At 38.3% G+C, this 17197-nt stretch overlaps 1 pseudogene; it reads left to right on the forward strand.

Annotated features, from left to right (window-relative positions):
* Positions 1–850: 850 nt before the first annotated feature.
* Positions 851–2210, forward strand: LOC132413782 (mitotic checkpoint protein BUB3 pseudogene; annotated as a pseudogene).
* Positions 2211–17197: the final 14987 nt, after the last annotated feature.

Genomic DNA, 17197 nt, shown 5'->3' on the forward strand with positions numbered 1-17197 from the left:
GCTGCTTATAGTAAACAACTTAAAAATTAGGATGCAGAAAGTTTGACAGTAAAAGGATGATAGACATTTCTTATTAACATTAACTAAAAGAAAGCTGTTTTGTAAACTAGTAACAGGCCAAGCAGGCATTAAGGTAAGAAGAATTACTAGAAGGATAGCTCACATCGATAAAATGGTTAATCTTCCAGGAAGTAGCACTGTCAAATTTGCATGGATATAATAATAAAGCCTCAAAATTTATGAAGTAAAAATTCATAGAAACAAAACAAGAAAAAGGCAAATCCACACTAGTCTTAGATAATTTTAATATATCTCTTTCAGTGACTGATAGCATAAGCGAGGAAAACAATTTGTAAGGATACAGTACATACTTGACCCAATTGACATACATTGAACACTGCACCCAACAATTGCAGTGGAACCTAAAACAAGTTTCAACAAATTTCCAAATGTTAAATTCATACAGAGTATGTCCTCCAAACACAGAGAAATTAAGCTAAAAATCAGTCATGAGACGATAACTAGAAAACCCCCAAATATTTGGAAATTAAGTGATATAGTCAGCTCTTGGCATCAGGGAGAGATTGGTTCCAAGATCCTCGAAGATACCAAAATCCTCAGATGTTCACGTCCCTTGTATAAAAGAGTGTATTTGCACATAACCTATGCACAACCTCCTGTGTACCTAAATCATCTCTAGATTACTTATAATACCTAATACAATGTAAATTCTATGTAAATAGTTGTAAATGCAATGTAAATGCTATGTAAATAATGTGCAGCAACTTCAACTTTTGCTTTCTGGAATTTTTCTGGAATTTTTTAAAAAAATTGTTGAGGAGAGCTACGAGGGAAGCTAGGCGGCGGCGAGTAGCGGCGAAGTTGCTTCAGAAGGAGCTAAGATGACCGGTTCTAACGAGTTCAAGCTGAACCAGCCACCCGAGGACGGCATCTCCTCGGTGAAGTTCAGCCTGAACACCTCTCAGTTCCTGTTGGTCTCCTCCTGGGACACCTCCGTGCGCCTTTACGATGTGCCGGCCAATTCCATGCGGCTCAAGTACCAGCACACCGGCGCCGTCCTGGACTGCGCTTTCTACGATCCAACACATGCCTGGAGTGGGGGATTAGACCATCAATTGAAAATGCATGATTTGAACACTGATCAAGAAAATCTTGTTGGAACCCATGATGCCCCTATCAGATGTGTTGAATATTGTCCAGAAGTGAATGTGATGGTTACTGGGAGTTGGGATCAGACAGTTAAATTGTGGGATCCCAGAACCCCTTGTAATGCTGGGACCTTCTCTCAGCCTGAAAAGGTGTATACCCTCTCAGTGTCTGGAGACCGGCTGATTGTGGGCACCGCAGGCCGCAGAGTGTTGGTGTGGGACTTACGGAACATGGGCTACGTGCAGCAGCGCCGGGAGTCCAGCCTCAAGTACCAGACTCGCTGCATACGAGCATTTCCAAACAAGCGGGGTTATGTATTAAGCTCTATTGAAGGCCGAGTGGCAGTTGAGTACTTGGACCCAAGCCCTGAGGTACAGAAGAAGAAGTATGCCTTCAAGTGTCACAGACTGAAAGAAAATAATATTGAGCAAATCTACCCAGTCAACGTCATTTCGTTTCACAACATCCACAATACCTTTGCCACAGGTGGTTCTGATGGATTTGTAAATATTTGGGATCCATTTAACAAAAAGCGGCTGTGCCAGTTCCATCGGTACCCCACCAGCATTGCGTCACTCGCCTTCAGTAATGATGGGACTACACTTGCAATAGCATCATCGTATATGTATGAAATGGATGACACGGAACATCCCGAAGATGGTATCTTCATTCGCCAAGTGACAGATGCAGAAACAAAACCCAAGTCCACCTAATCATCTCGTGAAAGTGGTTTCTCTATGGAAAGCTTTGTTTTGCTTCCTACAGTTACATGCTTATCCCCTAAGGGATGTGTTATAGTCATTGTGGACGCGTTATTTAGTATGTGGATTTCTCTGTTTTCTGTCTTGCAAAAAACTTGTCTGTGTGCCCTTTCATACTGACTGTGTGTAGGATGAGGAGTCTTTGTGTCCTTTTGCAGTAGTCTGAAGAATTGTTTTCCCCCAGCAAGCCCAGTTGCTGTGTATGAGCAGCTTGAGCTCTTTTTGTAAAATAACCTAAACCTGTTAATTCCATGCTGTCTAATAAATCAGAGATTCAGAACCCTTAAAAAAAATTGTTGAATATTTTGGATCTGCATTTGGTTGAATCTGCAGATGCGGAACCCGCGGATATGGAGGGCCAACAGTATACTTCTAAATAAACCATGGATCAAAGAAGAAGTCACAAAGGAAATTAAAACGTGTTTAGGCTTTAGAAGAAGAACTAATATCATTGTGCTAAACTCATAACTGCAGCAGTCAAGGTACTAGATCAAGGAAATGGAATAGATTCTTTCTTTTTCAGTCTCTTCCCATTAAAATTTCAAGGAATTTTGTATCTGTGGCACAAAAATGACATGGCAGGGCTTTGTAAGTGTCTGCTTTGTAGTTTGTATGAATCGTATAGGTCAAATGGTCAATGTAGGGTGGCTTTATGGGACAATAATGATAGCAAGATTGGGAACATTGAACCCTGTGCCAGGCATAGAAGTGATATTTCTATCATCCAAAAGATCTGTAGAATAGCCTGAGTCCTCTCCTTTTCTCATTCATGTAAAATGTTACTCTTCCCTGGAAAAAATCTGGCAGATGTTTAGGAGCACAGAGAAGCACTTCACACCACTATTTAACCAAGCATACTGTGCTGAGTAATTAAGAATCCTGCTATCTGTTTGCTCAAATATGAAGGAAAGGGCTATATAAACAAAGTGAGACAAATTAGATGTTTTTGTGTTCAGAATAAGGGCAAAGATGGCCTTTTAAAGAAAATATTTTCTTATGTGCAAACTCTCAAAAAGTTGTTTCTTTTTAGGGAATATTACATGATGAAATAATAATAATGTCCAGAAGTTATGAAATGGAAGATGATGCCTGTGTTTAGGAAGTGTTTCTCTTCCTAACCCTCTGATGAAGATCACAGGCTTCCAATGCCAAAAGCATTGAAGACTTGTCATATTAGAGACCTTCAGAAGCTCATGAGGCCAAAAGTTACTCTGTGGCATGAGTTACTGTGCTCTGAGGGCCCTGGTTTTCTGTTGCAGGTTACTACAAATTAAGTGTCATAGATTAATCACCCAGAGCTAAATTAGGGAGTTAAGAAGCTGTTGATTCCTCCCATAGCTTTAAACTCCAAGGCAAACTACCAGCCCATCAGCTGCAAAACGCTGCTGGCTTCTACAGGAAAAGCAAAATTCTTCCTTGATGTTAGGATGAAGGGTCTGTGTTTGTAATATGCTCATAAAACAAACTTCATTCTTTTCCAAGTAATTGGCTTCCTGCTGTCAGGAGCTCTAAAGAGACGTTTGACAAGAGTTTGAATTGGTGTGTTAGTACATTTTTTATGTCTCTCTCTCTCCGTGAGCTGTTTATATTTCGTCCTGTTAGCATACTCTTCACTTGGTAAAGATGAATTTGGATTTTGTACAGACTTATTAGTGATTTGTAGTTGCACAGAATTTTCATGCCTTTGTAGCTGTAAACTTCACAAATAGGCTAGACCACATGAAATCTTAAGGTCTTGGAAGCCTGAGTGGCTCCAAACAGCTTCAGGTTTTTGACCTTTTCCTATTCTGGGCTCCTTTGCTTGTTCTGAAAGACTCCCTTGGATTTTAAAAGATGCAAAAGATAGTTCTATTTTCAGTGTCTTGCCCTTTAGCCTATTACAGAGCACAACTTGATTCTTCTTTCAGAGGATGGTTCAAACCCACATTGAATGACTGCTTTTGGGAGAAAAACATCTAAGATCCTAATGTGCTGAGACTGAAGTGGTTCTGGGCCACACATTAATAGGTAACGAAATAAGAATAAAAACATTTCTGAAGATAAATATCACATTAAAACAATACGAGAGGTGCAGAAATTCCTTGGCGTCAGGGCTGATTGGTGATGCTTTTGCTGGAATAATGGGTGGGAGAGAATTTAGAAGCAGGTTTTTGCATCTATAGTTATAATAACACTCTTTCCTCATTCCCACCCACCCCTAAACCATGAGGTGGAATTGCAGTGATGACATGTTCCTATTAAACTCTATAAAGAGTAAAAACTAGGAAGTTCCAAATATCTTCTCATTATCAATTAGGAAGGTTTACATTTAAAATCTGTGGCTAGAATGCAGATCTTAAATATATAAACTAAGCAAGCAGTTTAAGAGACCAAAGTCCATAAAGGCAGGACTGAATCACATGAAACTCAGTTGGGATACTGCTTAATAAAGAGTGTAACCATTGAAAGACCTGGATTCCAAGCTTAGTTCTTCCACTTACTTGTCATATGACCTAATTAAAGCAAGTCACTTGATCTTTCTGGACCTCAGTTTCTTCAAGTATAACCTAAAGGGTTTCGACAAATGTTAAGGAGTTTGTGAGTCTGTGAATTATGCCTAGGGTACTAACCAGGCTTGGATTAGCATGCTGCAAATAACCAACATATATGGTCAGGGTTGATATTCTAAATATTTAGCAGCCCTGTAGCATAAGTACTCACCAATCAAGATGAAGGTTTGATATAAACAACCTTCACCAGTGCGTGATAGATAATTATCAACTACACTTATGGGAATGGAGCCCCAGCTACTGGTGTCAAATTGCCAAAGCAGAAAACACCTTAGGAATCACTGGTCCACCTTCCTGATTTTACTGGCTATTTCATCCTCTGTTAGAAAAAGCACATCGTGATATTTAAGAATTGTTGCAGAAAGATGACACCAATGCATAAGGGCTTAGGTACATGACTGGATATGTCAATACATGAGGTAGATTGTTACAGTAATGGCACTGACAAATGATACCTTCCTGTATCCTCACCCTTTATTAATCCTCTTCCATGTTGACACTGGCCATGGCTATGTGACTTGCTTTGGCACCAGGGCATTAACAAATATGATTCAAGCAGAGTCTTACCAAATACTTTCTCATTAGGGTTTGCCCCATCTCTTGCTGCTTTTGGAACACAGCCACTATGTAAAGATGTCTCTTGGCCTGCTGGTGACACATAAAGGGCAATTAAAAAATCCATTTTATCATCATCCTAAAGTTTCTGATATCTTACCTCTGGTGGCTGTGAGACAAAGAGTTAATTTAAAACAAAACCTTGAAGACTGCTGCTTTTTGTCATAAATGAGTCTTAAAACTGGACAAATATATGAGACAACTAATATCAGGTATTGAATAACAAGGGCACAGTCCCCAAGAGAAGGGACCTTTCTCCCCACGTTCATCCAGGTCTCTGCTCATGTTTCCAGCTGTAGCCCAGAAAGCTGAGTCCATGCTGAGAGTGGTGGTTCAGTTGACTTGAAGAGGCAGAGATAAGAGCTTGGGACCACTCAAGTGGATGGAAGCTGCATATCTGAGCATTGGGGAGGAGGGAGCTATAGTGGATGGTGAGAGAGTGAGAGAGAAGTGTACATAGGAGTTCCTGTGAATCCTTGACTGAGGACCCAAATGCATATGTGCAGAACAAAATCACAAAAGCTTTCTACTAACAGGATTGAGAGCAAGACAGAGATACTAGAGGTTGAGCATTGCTAGATGTTAGAGTTCTGATTCAGCCTGAGGAGGTTCTTGTTAACACCCTAGGCATTCATCTGAGACATCAGAAAGGCCATACCTCAGAAGACAGGACCGTGTCTTATAGTCAGGTCTAATCTAGGCCTACCTTATTAAAGCCTAAACATCTAAGCTTTGACAAGATCCACAGGGGAGACAGAGATTGGATGCTGAGTTTACTAAGTTATGGGCAATGAGAAATAACTAGAGTTTTCCACAGACTAAAACCTAGGCTAACAAGTCCAAATTTACTAACAGTAATTAATTTGCCTGCCAAAGACAATGCAAGAAGAAAAAATTATAAACTAATACCCCTCATAAACATAGATGCAAAAATAAAAATGTTAGCAAATCAAGTAATAGCTAGAAAAAAAGTAATATGTTATGACCATGGGGGGTTGATCCTAGGAAAACAAGGCTGGTTTAACATTTAAAACAAATATATGTAATTCACCATGCTAACAAAATGAAGAAAAAAAATCATATGATAGTCTCAATAGATACAGAAAATAACACTTGACAAATTTCAACACCCACATATGATGAAATCTCTCAGCAAATTAGTACTAGAATAGAAGTTTCCAAATCTGATAAGGAACATTTAAAATATATCTACTAAAAATATCATAGCTAATGGTAAAACTCTGAATGCTGTTTTCTCAGACTGAGAATATGGCAAGGCTTGCTCTCTTTACTTTACTTCAACATTTACTGGAGGTTCTCAGCAGTGAAATAAAGCTAGAAAAAGGAATAAAAAAGATAAAGATTGAGAAGAAAGAAGTAAGACTGCTTCTATTCACAAAAGACATGATAGAAAAAACTGAGTCTATAGAAAACAAATAAGTAGGAGATAGCTTCAAGATGGCAGAGGAGTAAGACGTGGAGATCACCTTCCTTCCCACAGATACATCAAAAAGACATCTACATGAGGAACAGCTCCTACAGAATACCTACTGAATGCTGGCAAAAGACCTCAGACTTCCCCAAACCTTTGCTTTTACCATTTGTCCTAGGGTTCTCTCTGTCCATTTTTTTTTTTTAGTATAGTTTTTTAGCACTTATTATCATTGTGGATTGCTTTTTGGCTTGGTTGCTCTCTTCTCTCTTTCTTTCTTTTTTTTAGTTAATTTTTTATTTCTAATAATATATTTTTTATTTTAATAACTTTATTTTATTTTATTTGTCTTTCTTTTTTTCCCCACTTTTCTTCTGAGCTGTGTACCTGACAGGGTCTTGGTGCTGTGGATGGGTGTTAGGCCTGAGCCTCTGAGGTGGAAAAGCTGAGTTTAGGACATTGGTTCCCCAGAGACCTCCTAGCCCCACATAATATCAAATGGCGAAAGCTCTCTCAGAGATCTCTATTTGAATGCAAAGACCTAGCTCCACTCAACGACCAGCAAGATACAGTGCTGGACACCCAATGCCAAACAACTAGCAAGACAGGAACACAACCCCACTCATTAGCAGAGAGGCTGCCTAATTCACAGACACCCAACAACACACCACCAGACATGTCCTGCTCACCAGAAAGACAAGATTCAGCCTCATCTACAAGAACACAGGCATCAGTCCCCTCCAACAGGAAGCCTCCACCACCCACTGAACCAAACGTACCCACTGGGAGCAGACATGAAAAACAAAAGGAACCACAAACCTGTAGCCTGTGAAAAGGCGAACCCAAACACAGTAAGTTAAGCAAAATGAGAAGACAGAGAAATATGCAGCAGATGAATGAGTAGGTAAAAACCTACCAGACCAAACAAATGAAGAGGAAATAGGCAGTCTAACTGAAAAAGAACTCAGAGTAATGATAGTAAAGATGATCCAAAATCTTGGAAATAGAATGGAAAAAATAGAAGAAATGTTTAACAAGGAACTAGAAGAACTAAAGAGCAAACAAACAATGATGAACAACACAATAAATGAAATTAAAAATTCTCTAGGAGTCAATAGCAGAATAACTGAGGAAGAAGAACAGATAAGTGACCTGGAAGATAAAGTAGTGGAAGTAACTACCACAGAGCAGAACAAAGAAAAAAGAATGAGGGCTTCCCTGGTGGCACAGTGGTTGGGAATCAGCCTGCCAATGCAGGGGACACAGGTTCATGCCCTGGTCCAGGAAGGTCCCGCATGCCACGGAGCGGCTGGGCCCACGAGCCATGGCCACTGAGCCTGTGCGTCCGGAGCCTGTGCTCCACAGTGGGAGAGGCCACAGCGGTGAGAGGCCCATGTGCCGCCAAAAAAAAAAAAAAAAAAAAAGAAACAAGAATGAAAAGGATTGAGGACAGTCCCAGAGACCTCTGGGACAACATTAAATGCACCAGCGTTTGAATAATAGGGGTCCCTGAGAAGAAGAGAACAAAAAAGGGACTGAGAAAATATTTGAAGAGATTATAGTTGAAAACTTCTCTAATATGGGAAAGGAAATAGTCAATCAAATCCAAGAAGCACAGAGAGTCCAATACAGGATAAATGAAAGGAGAAACACGCCAAGACACATATTCATCAAACTATCAAAAATTAAATACCAAGAAAATATATTAAAAGCAGAAAGGGAAAAGCAACAAATACATACAAGGGAAATCCCTATAAGGTTAACAGCTGATCTTTCAGCAGAAACTCTGCAACCCAGAAGGGAGTGGAAGGACATATTTAAAGTGATGAAAGAAAAAAACCTACAACCAAGATTACTCTACCCAGCAAGGATATCATTCAGATTCAATGGAGAAATTAAAATATTAACAGACAAGCAAAAGCTAAGAGAATTCAGTACCACCAAACCAGCTTTACAACAAATGCTAAAGGAACTTCTCTAGGCAGGAAACACAAGGGAAGGAAAAGACCTACAATAACAAACCCAAAACAATTAACAAAATGGTAATAGGAACACACATATCAATAACTACCTTAAATGTAAATGGATTAAATGCTCCAACCAAAAGACATAGATTGGCTGAATGGATATGAAAACAAGACCCATATATATGCTGTCTACAAGAGACCCACTTCAGACCTACAGACACATACAGACTGAAAGTGAGGGGATGGAAAAAGATATTCCATGCAAATGGAAATCAAAAGAAAGCTGGACTAGCGATTCTCATATCAGACAAAATAGATTTTACAATAAAGAGTATTACAAGAGACAAAGAAGGAAACTACATAATGATCAAGAGATCAATCCAAGAAGAAGATATAACAATTGTAAATATTTATGCACCTAACATAGGAACACCCGAATACATAAGGCAAATGCTAACAGCCATAAAAGTGGAAATCGACAGTAACCCAATCATAGCAGGGGACTTTAACATCCCACTTTCACCAATGGACAGATCACCCAAAATGAAAATAAATAAGGAAACACAAGCTTTAAATGATACATTAAACAAGATGGACTTAACTGACATTTATAGGACATTCCATCCAAAAACAACAGAATACACCTTTTTCTTACAAGCTCATGGAACATTCTCCAGGATAGATCATATCTTGGGTCACAAATCAAGCCTTGGTAAATTTAAGAAAATTGAAATCATATCAAGTATCTTTTCCAACCACAATGCTATGAGACTAGATATCAATTACAGGAAAAAACCTGTGAAAAATACTAACACATGGAGGGTTAACAATACAGCACTAAATAACAAAGAGATCACTGAAGAAATCAAGGAAAAAATAAAAAATACCTAGAAACAAATGACACTGAAAACACAACAACCCAAAACCTATGGATGCAGCAAAAGCAGTTCTAAGAGGGAAGTTTATAGCAATACAATCCTACCTCAAGAAACAAGAAACATCTCAAATAAACAACCTAACCTTACACCTAAAGCAATTAGGGAAAGAAGAACAAAAAAACCCCAAAGTTAGCAGAAGGAAGGAATTCATAAAGATCAGATCAGAAATAAATAAAAAAGAAATGAAGGAAACAATAGCTAAGATCAATAAAACTAAAAGTTGGTTCTTTGAGAAGATAAACAAAATTGATAAACCACTAGCCAGATTCATCAAGAAAAAAAGGGAGAAGACTCAAATCAATGGAATTAGAAATGAAAAAGGAGAAGTAACAAACGACACTGCAGAAATACAAAGGATCATGAGAGATTACTACAAGCAACTATATGCCAGTAAAATGAACAACCTGGAATAAATGGACAAATTCTTAGAAAAGCACAACGTCCCGAGACTGAACCAGGAAGAAATAGAAAATATAAACAGACTAATCACAAGCACTGAAATTGAAACTGTGAATAAATCTCTTCCAACAAACAAAAGCCCAGGACCAGATGGCTTCACAGGTGTATTCTATCAAACATTTAGAGAAGAGCTAACACCCATCCTTCTCAAACTCTTCCAAAATATAGCAGAGGGAGGAACACTACCAAAATCATTCCATGAGGCCACCATCACCCTGATACCAAAACCAGACAAAGATGTCACCAAAAAAGAAAATTACAGGCCAATATCACTGATGAGCATAGATGCAAAAATCCTCAACAAAATACTAGCAAACAGACTCCAACAGCACATTAAAAGGATCATACACCATGAACAAGTGGGGTTTATCCCAGGAACGCAAGGATTCTTCAATATACACAAATCAATCAATGTGATATACCATATTAACAAATTGAAGAAGAAAAACCATATGGTCACCCTAATAGATGCAGAAAAGTCTTTTGACAAAATTCAACAGCCATTTATGATAAAAACTCTCCAGAGAGTAGGCATAGAGGGAACTTACCTGAACATGATAAAGGTCATATATGAAAACCCACAGCCAACATTGTTCTCAATGGTGAAAAACTAAAACCATTTCCAAAAAGATCAGAAACAAGACATGGTTGCCCACTCTCACCACTATTATTCAATACAATTTTGGAAGTTTTAGCCATAGCAATCAGAGAAGAAAAATAAATAAAAGGGATCCAAATCAGAGAAGAAGAAGTAAAACTGTCACTGTTTGCAGATGACATGATATTATACATAGAGAATCCCAAAGATGCTACCAGAAAACTACTAGAGCTAATCAATGAATTTGGTTAAGTAGCAGGATATAAAATGAATGCACAGAAATCTCTTGCATTCCTATACACTAATGATGAAATATCTGAAAGAGAAATTAAGGAAGCAGTCCCATTTACCATTTCAACAAAAAGAATAAAATATCTAGGAATAAACCTACCTAAGGAGACAAAAGACCTGTATGCAGAAAGCTATAAGACACTGATGAAAGAAATTAAAGATGATACAAATAGATGGAGAGATTTACCATGTTCTTGGATTGGAAGCATCAACATTGTGAAAATGACTATATTACCCAAAGCAATCTACAGAGTCAATGCACTCCCTATCAAACTACCAATGGCATTTTTCACAGAACTAGAACAAAAAATTTCACAATTTGTATGGAAACACAAAAGACCCCAAATATCCAATGTGATCTTGAGAAAGGAAAATGGAACCGGAGGAATCAGCCTCCCCGATTTCAGACTATGCTACAAAGCTACAGTAATCAAGACAGTATGGTACTGGCACAAAAACAGAAATATAGATCAATGGAACTGGATAGAAAACGTACAGATAAACGCACAAACATATGGTCACCTTATCTTTGATACAGGAGGCAAGAATATACAATGGAGAAAAGACAGCCTCTTCAATAATTGGTGCTGGGAAAACTGGACAGCTACATGTAAAAGAATGAAATTAGAATACTCCTTAACATCATACACAAAACTAAACTCCAAATGGATTAAAGACCTAAATGTAAGCCCAGACACTATAAAACTCTTTGAGGAAAACATAGGCAGAACACTCTATGACATACATCACAGCAAGATCCTTTTTGACCCACCTTCTAGAGAAATGTAAATAAAAACAAAAATAAATAAATGGGACCTAATGAAACTTAAAAGTTATTGCACTGCAAAGGAAACCATAAACAAGATGAAAAGACAAACCTCGAATGGGAGAAAATATTTGCAAACGAACCAACTGACAAAGAATTAATCTCCAAAATATACAGGCAGCTCACACAGCTTAATATCAAAAAAACAAACAACCCAATCCAAAAATGGGCAGAAAACCTAAATAGACATTTTTCAAGAGAAGATATACAGATTGCCAACAAACACATGAAAGGATGCTCAACATCATTAATCAATAGAGAAATGCAAATCAAAACTATAATGAGGTTATCACCTGACACCGGTCGTAACGCCTATCTTCAAAACAATCTACAAACAATAAATGCTGGAGAGAGTGTGGAGAAAAGGGAATCCTCTTGTACTGTTGGTGGGAATGTAAATTGATATAGCCACTATGGAGAACAGTATAGAGGTTCCTTATAAAGCTAAAAATAGAACTACCATATGACCCAGCAATTCCACTACTGGGCATATGCCCTGAGAAAACCATAATTCAAAAAGAGTCATGTACCAAAATGTTCACTGCAGCTGTATTTACAATAGCCAGGACGTGGAAGTAACCTAGTGTCCATTGACAGATGAATGGATAAAGAAAATGTGGCACACATACAATGGAATATTACTCAGCCATAAAAATAAATGAAATTGAGTTATTTGTAGTGAGGTAGATGGACATAGAGCCTGTCATACAGAGTGAAGTAAGTCAGAAAGAGAAAAACAAATACTGTATGCTAACACATATATATGGAATCTAAGAAAAAAAATGGTTCTGAAGAACCTAGGGGCAGGACAGGAATAAAGACTCAGATGTAGAGAATGGACTTGAGGACACGGGGAAGGAGAAGGGTAAACTGGGATGAAGAGAGAGGGTGGCATGGACATATATACACTACCAAATGTAAAATAGATAGCTAGTGGGAAGCAGCTGCATAGCACAGGGGGATCAGCTCGGTGCTTTGTGACCACCTAGAGGGGTGGGATAGGGAGGGTGGGAGGGAGATGCAAGAGGGAGGAGATATGGGGATATATATATATGTATAGCTGATTCACTTTGTTATACAGAAACTAACACACCATTGTAAGCAATTATACTCCAATAAAGATGTTAAAAAAAACCAAATAAGCAAACAATCAACTATATTTAATAAATGAACTTATTAATGTCCTCAGGATACATCCAAGTAAAAAAAATCAAATGTGTCTCTGTATATCAGTAACAAAGAGATAAAAATAAATATCAAAAAATATTTAGGATAGTATCAAAAACATAAAATACTTTTAAGTATATGTAACAAAAGACAGGAAAGACTTGTGTATTGAAAACAATAAATATTTCTAAGAGAAATGTTTAAAACTGTAAATAAAGAGATCTACCATATTTATGGATTAGCAGACTCAATATTGTTAAGATGTTCATTTTCCCCAAGTTGAAACATAGATTCAATGAAATTCCAACCAAAATTGCAGAGGTCATTTTTGTAGAAATTGAGAAGCTGATTCTAACGTCTACACAGAAATGCAAAGGACCTAGAATAGTCAAAACAATTCTGAAAAAGAAAACTGATGTTGGAAGACTTATACTATGTGGTTTCATGATATTCCATAAATGCTACAGTAGTCAAGACAATATGGAATTGTCAGAAGGGTAGACATATAATCAATGGAACAAAATAGCGCAGTCAGAAATAGACCCATATGTGTTCATTTTGACAAAAGCAACAAGATAATTCAATGAGGAAGGGATACTCTTTTCACTAAATGTACTGGAACAACATATGAAAAAAAATAAACCTCAGCCCCCACTCCATACCATACAGAAAAATTATTTTAAAATAAATCACTACTTGGTGACCTAATCAGTTCCCTAAGGAAGCTTAATATAAGGTATAATTACTGGGTCCTGTAACAAGTCAAATCTTGGGTAGATTTGCACTGCTCTCAGTCAGGGTTGGGTATAACAACTGTTCATGATCTGACTACTTATCTGATACACTTAACATTCCCCAACAGATCAATGACAAATAACTGCAATTTAAAACACTCATCTGGAAAAGAGAAAACCACGCTCAGTGGCCACTGTCCACAGCACGTAGGCTGTTTGCCAGAAGATGAAAGGACTCCCTAAGCTGACGGTGATGTGTGTTCCTAGATTGGTCAGGATGGCCTCCCCGGATCCTAGTCACAAAGATGCTCTTTCTTAGCCTTTTTCCTCTGTGACCACATCTGAGCTGGGAATTGAGATGATATTCCAGGGGCTTTACCATTTATTATTGAGGGTTCAGGAATCTCAGCCCCTTGTTTGCCAGGTAATAGTTTAATATTTACTTGCATTTGATCAACTCCACTATCAAAGCTGAAGACAGTGCTCTAATTTACTCCCAGCCCAGGGATTTCCATCTCCTAGCAACAGCCCTGAATGTTCTGTTCATGCCTTTAACCCTCAGCTTAAATGACTTCCACCTGGGCGTCTCCAGGGTCGTTCAGAACAATTTCTTGGGGTGGGAATCACAGTTGATACATGTCCCTCTGTTTCCAAGTTGCATCTCAAGGGATGGCTTTTTTGCTGTGAGGTGATTTTAATTTTTCTTAACTTGGATCTTCCAAACTTAAGGGGCGTTTGAGAGGGACTGGGGACCTCAAGGCTCTGTGAGACCTCAATGTTATCTTCCTATTTCTGCCATTGATTTTTTTGCACTAACTCTAGTTTGGTACAGACATTTTTGCTTTTTTTCCCTTAAGACTTGCCAAGATTGCCAATTTTCAACCTTCTTGGATTATTGGCCTCAGAAAAGGGACTCCTTTAGTGATATTATACTTTCTTCCCCTTCTGCTCTCAGAGGGACTATCTTCAACTGGAGACTATCCTTTTTTAAAATAAATGTAGCCAAGCCCTTCCCTCCAATCATATTCTCTGGCTTTAGTAGACACACGATCTGAATCCCAAAATACAAGTAATGGTTTGCCAGCGGCTGTGCAAACACATAGCAAGAGAGCAGGGCAACCTCTTGACTTAGTGTATAGATAGGTCTCCATGGACCTTCTCCCTGGATCCCCTCAGATAATTACTCATTTTAGAGTCTGTTACTTAGAATTCCTTTCTCATTGTTAGAATTTGTTTTGATTGTTTAGGAGACAAATAACAGAAATCCAGCTGCTAATTTTCTTGGATAAAAAAGGGGAACTTGCTGTTATACTTAAATGAAAACTCGAGTGGGAGATCAGGCATGGTTGGATCTAAGTGCTCAGAGCCATTTCAGTTTTTTTTTTTTTAATGTTGAATTTATACTCAGGCAAGCACTCTCAACCTAGTGGCTCATTTCCAGCTTACATCTTCTTAGCTCAGCAACTCCAGAGGAAAAAAAAAAAATCCCTTTCTTAGTAATAGTAGCAACAATCCTGGAGCTGACGCCCAATGGCTCTGATTGGCCCGAGCTGGGAAACATGCACGTACCTGAGTCAATCACTGTAGCTAGGAGGATGGGCTATTTTAATCTGTCTAAGCCTGGGTCATGTGGTGATCTGAGTACCAGGAGTGGCGGTGTCTATCATACCTTACTCACATGGACTGACTTATCGAAGAGGTGGTTTCTCAAAAGAAAACTGGATGCTGAAGAGGCAAAAACAATGAATGTCCAATGTGCCCTGATAGGACAGTATTGAAACTGACTCAAGAAACCAGTTTTGTTACTTGTGGCTGCACCAAGTCTTGCATATTATTCCATTAAGTCTCACTTATTGCAGAAGTCTCACATAATCTACAAGTTCCGAGGATCTTATGATCCTTTAGCAAGTTTTCCAGTTTAGAATTCAGACGATGTAATGTGGTAAGAATTACACAGAAGTGACATTGGGTGGTGGGACCCTCACAACTATTTCAAAATATTCATGAGCCCCTTTCGTGTGGTTGGCAATGTCCTGGGCTCCGGGATACAAATTTGATGAAAACATGATTAATACCTGGAAGAATTTCTAATGGGGATAAGAAATATACCTTTAATAAAGGTATGTGATATGCAAGTGCTTCTAACAAAGGATTCAGTTGTCTTTTGAGACCTCACAAAATGGTGTGCCCTGGGCTTTTTGCTCTTCCCACATTTTCTTTCTTAAACCTCAAGGCAATCCCTCAAAGTAAGCATTCTTTCCTAAAGACATTGAAGTCTGTAGAGATAAAGTCTTTTGTGTGTGGTTGTCCAGCTGGTAAGTAGCAGGGGCCTTTGGGAATTCTATTTGGGAATACCGTATTGCTCAATATTTGAGAGCACTGAGAAAGTATGACTATTCCTTAAGCCATCCAGTACTTTAGAATCACTTATTTGTTCCATCTTCTGCATCCCCTACAGCTTATATGCCATGAAATCCTGCCAAGTTTTCCTTTTCAGTGTTTCTTATGTTCTCACCCAATACTTCTTCAAAGTCGTTGTTCAGGCCTTTAACATCTGGTATATAATTGCAGAGGCACCTAAATTGGTCTTCTCCTTGCTTCCTATCTTCTCTTTAATTCATTCTGCTACCGGGTGGGTTTTGACATAGGCAGAAGTTGTATACCATATCATACTGCCTTGATCATTTATTTGGCAAATATTTATGATAAGCCAGTCATTGTACTGGATCATGGTTTAAAGCTTCCAAAAACACCCAATCCTTTTTGAGGATTTCACCAATGTTCAGGAAAGGCAATCGTCTACGTTATTTGTCATACAATAGTTCCCCCTTATCTCCACCTCCTTATCTGTGGTTTCACTTTCCCTGGTTTCAGTCACCTATGGTCAACTGAAGTTTAAAAATATTAAATAGAAGTTTCCAGAAATAGACAATTCATAGGTTTTTTAATTGCATGGTATTCTGAGTAGGGTGATGAAATCTCATGCCATTCTGCTCCATCCCACCCGGGACAAGAATCATCCCTTTGTCCAGTGTATCCTGACCCTCAGTCACCTAGTAGCCACCTTGGTTATCAGATAGACTGTCAGTATCACAGTGCTTGTGTTCAGGTACCCCTTATTTTACTTCATAATAGCCCCAAAGGGTCAGAATAGTGAAGCTGGGAATTTGAATATGCAGAAGAGAAGCCATAAAGTGCTTGCTTTAAGTGAAAAGGTGAAAGTTGCCTCACTTAATAAGGAAAGAAAAAAAACTGTATGCTGAAGTTGCTAAGATCTATGGTATGAATAAATTTTCTATCCATGAAATTGTGAAGAAGGAAAAAGAAATTTGTGCTAGTTTTGCTGTTGTATCTCAAACTGCAAGAGCTATGGCTACAGTGCACGAGAAGTGCTTAGTGAGCATAGAAAAGGCATTAAATTTGTACAATAAGATATTTTGATACAGAGAGAAGGAGAGAGAGATCATATTCACATAACTTTTATTACAGTATATTGTTAAAATTGTTCTATTTTATTATTAGTTATTGTTGTTAATCTCTTCCTGTGCCTAATTTATAAATTAAACTTCATCATAGGGATATATGTATAGGAAAAAACATAGAATATATAATAGGGTTCAGTACTATCTGTTGTTTCAGGCATCCAGTGGGGGTCTTGGAACAAATCCCCCTTAAGTAAGGGGGAACTAC

Source organism: Delphinus delphis, chromosome 18 (genome assembly GCF_949987515.2).
Source record: "Delphinus delphis chromosome 18, mDelDel1.2, whole genome shotgun sequence".
Classification (NCBI taxonomy): Eukaryota; Metazoa; Chordata; class Mammalia; order Artiodactyla; family Delphinidae; genus Delphinus; species Delphinus delphis.